The sequence below is a fragment of the Ovis canadensis genome, chromosome 14 (assembly GCF_042477335.2).
Source record: "Ovis canadensis isolate MfBH-ARS-UI-01 breed Bighorn chromosome 14, ARS-UI_OviCan_v2, whole genome shotgun sequence".
NCBI lineage: Eukaryota > Metazoa > Chordata > Mammalia > Artiodactyla > Bovidae > Ovis > Ovis canadensis.
In genome coordinates this window covers 58,413,833-58,417,296 of record NC_091258.1, presented here as the reverse complement: position 1 = coordinate 58,417,296, position 3,464 = coordinate 58,413,833, and the positions used below count along the sequence as shown (strand labels likewise).

Here is a 3,464-nt window from a genome sequence, read left to right as displayed (position 1 = left end):
ACACTTCAAGGGGGTCCTGATCCCCATGGCAGGACCAGAAGCACCAGTGGTACTAAGTGTTCCTGAAGAAATGCTGGCTCCTCAGAAGTCACCCACCTAAGATGTAGAAAATAGCAAATTCCACTGGGAGGGAGAAGGGACCTGTAATGAAGCTGCTCAGTCTTTGCCTGAGACACCTGTAGATAACCAGAGGGACAGTTAAAGGATTAGAGGCTCTGCCACTGTGCTAAAGGTCAGAGTGGGAGACATGCTATCTGTGGCCATGGGCAACACTTTAATTCTTCCAGGCTGCCGAAGCAGGGGGGTTGTGTACGTGTTATTTTGCTTAATGTTGATGCACAGTCCCCATTCAACAGATGACTGAATGACTTGATAAAGTTGCAGCAAAGTTGCCTATGGTCCCACAGCTTGTCAGCGACAGGGCCTGGGTTCACTTTGTTCTGTCTGACTCTGGTCCCCATGCTCTCAATGATCACATGTGTCACTTCTCACCATCTCCCAAGACCTCCTGGCTCACATCCTCCCCACAGCACAAACACACACACTGGGCACACTGAGCAATGCTGCAGTTATTTTATTAGAGTCAGACTGATACAGACCACATCAGGTGGGCCAGGTGTCTGGATTCCAGCTTCAGATGAGAAGGAAAACAGGGTAGGAAGCACGAGTGCAGGCTGGCATCTCTGGCAAAGATTATCTCAGCAAAGACGTCAGACTGAGACCTAATCCTAAACCAGCGTTCACCACCGAGGACAACTTATAGCCAGTGCAATCTTTACTGAAGATGACAGAAAGCTGGAAGGGAGGAGGAGGGACAGGATATGAGCCCATACCTGGGCTATCCTGTCTCCCCAGGATCACCTCACGCCTCACCCTCAGGGATTCAGCCCCATCCCCAGCAAAAACCTCCGCCCACAGACCCACCACTGGAGAGGGGGCTGCCAGCAGGCACCAGAGGGAGGATGGCTCCCTAACAGCTGAGACACAGGCATCAGGAGGGAGACAGAGCCACCAGCCATGTCAGGAAGGGGAGGAGATGGCAAGGGTCAGCAGGGCACAGCTGGGACTGGTCCTGAGGGAGGAGCGAGGTGCTGGAGTCTGGGTTTGGGCTACATCTCCTGCACCTGAGCCTCTTCTGTCAGGAGTGCTGCGTGGACAGAATGTGCATGCAGGTGTCATAAACACCCCCGTGTATCCTGTGAGCTTCTATTAATGATTGAAACTCTGCTCAGGGCAACCTTCTCATTTTAAATACTTCATTACAGAAAAATATGCAGAGACAGACTATTCACAGTCTCCAGTACTGTCTGACAAGAACAAGAAACAAAAGATTGGCCATCAGTAGATACATTGCTAGCTCAAGCGAGCAGTCGCAGGTACCTAGAAGCCTCCTCAGGAGCCAGGCACTGAAACACCACAGTGGAAAATCAGGCTTGTAGACATGGAGCCTATGTCAGTGGAAATGGGGCTCTCAGCCCAAGCAATGGCCAACAGAGTGGGAATAAAAAGAGGTGATAGGATCACAGGCCAGAAACTTCACAAAGCCAGGGAGTCCCATGCTGAAAAGAGACTCTAAAGGCAGGGGCTCCTTTTCAATATTCCTAAAATAGAGCTGGGGCTTCCTAGATGGCTCAGTGGTAAAGAATCTGCCTGCCAAGCAGGAGACATGGGTTTGATCCCTGGGTTGGGAAGATCTGAAGATGATATAGCAACCCATTTCAGGATTAGCCACCCATTTCAGGATTCTTGCCTGGAGAATCCCATAGACACAGGAAACTGGGAGGCGAGAGTCCATGGGATTGCAAAGAGTTGGGCATGACTTAGGGAGTAAATTACCTACACCAAAATAGAGCTGACAAAACTACACGTGTGTGAGCTGAATGCTTCCTTTCTTGCCAAAGATTAAAATTCTACTCCTCCAATGCTGGCTCCCAAACCGAAGGAAACACACACACACACACACACACACACACACACACACATGAATCAACACACTTGGCCCATTGCACTGATATTAGTCCTCTCTCTGTGACCCTATTGGCATGATACAGACATATTCAGTAACAAGAGGCTGGATGTGCAGGCAGACTGCGCTTGCATATTATAGGTGCTGTGGGGGCACAAGAGCTCAGTCGTTTCAGTCTGACTCTTTGCAATCTGCCAGGCTCCTCTGTCCATGGGATTTTCTGGGCAAGAAGACTGGAATGGGTTGCCATTCCCTACTCCAGGGCATCTAAATGACCCAGAGATGGAACCCATGTCTCCTGCATTGCATGTGGATTCTTCAACACTGAGCCACTGGGAAGGCCCATTACAGGTGCTGTAGGGTGGACCAAAGGCTTATGTAGTTCTCTGTTAATAGCTCTTGTCTGTCACACATCCCAGGACTGCATAATCTCTTACCATGTGGCATACTGCACTACGCATACGAGTTCTCAGAGTGAGGGTTAGGGGACAGTAGATTACCGTGATTCTCAGATGATTCAACCTGTTTGCAAGTCCATTCTCAGTGAAGCAATCCTTGGTTTTTTCTAGTGCTACTTTTTCTGCATCAGTAGCTTCAACCAAATCGAGGGTTTCATTCAAAAATAGTGGTGGTAATGCAAGGGATACAGTGGTAAGGACTCCATAAAAAATAGGGCAGGCTTCGGCTGAAAGCACAACAGAAAACACCTTGTCACAAAAATAACCAAGGTAGAAGGTTCCTGTTTCCCACCATCTGATAGGAACTCACTCATCCAAAGCTTCAGACTCACCTCCCACATGGACCCCCCTCTCCCAGGACTGCTTACATCCCAGACAGAAAACCTTCCCTATGAGGCACTCCCAGCAGAGGGAGCAGCAAGAGGAGCTAGGCCTGGAAATCCCTCCTCCCTTGACCACCGCCTGTAAGTATACCACCCTACTTCCTCCCTTCCAAAGAGCACCATTACCCTAAACAAACTATCCCCCAGGATGTGTGCAGATAACGACCCGTCTGGCTCCACACCACCCCCTCCATTCAAAGACTGAAAGCCTCAAGCAGTTTGTGCCAGACTCCTGGGCACTGATCTGCCAGGTGCCCTCAGAATCTGCCCCTTGAAGTGGCTTGGACAGGACTGGGAAGGATGCAGTGAGACAGCACCAGGCAAGGATCAGGAGGGCCATCCAGAGCCTCCTTCCTACCTTCACGAGTCTCAAAGGTCAGCTCTCTGGTCACCAGCAAGGCCAGCACAAGCAGTGCTCCCTTCATTGTGGCGGCAGCTGGAGTGTTCTGCTCAGGGCAGGGTTTCTGTTGCTTTATAAACCACAAGCTTCCTGAGCCCAGCCCATGCCCCTCCCAGGAGGACCAAAGGCCTGTGGTCATCCAGCTGGGCACAGGTGGCTCCCTAGGTCCTTGGCGTGTTTACTGTGGGAAGGCTTTCCTACTCTGAGGGCAGAGCTCCTGGAGAATATGTGGGGATATCTTTGCCAAAGACCAAGTG

At 50.6% G+C, this 3,464-nt stretch overlaps 1 long non-coding RNA gene across 1 annotated transcript; it reads right to left on the bottom strand.

Moving 5' to 3' along the window:
- Positions 1-605: 605 nt before the first annotated feature.
- LOC138418072 (uncharacterized) lies at positions 606-3,230 on the bottom strand. The gene is made up of 3 exons (XR_011248402.1): positions 3,166-3,230; positions 2,467-2,651; positions 606-795 (listed from the first exon to the last, which is right to left on the bottom strand). It is a non-coding gene; the product is annotated as an uncharacterized lncRNA (long non-coding RNA).
- Between the last annotated feature and the right edge of the window lie 234 nt (positions 3,231-3,464).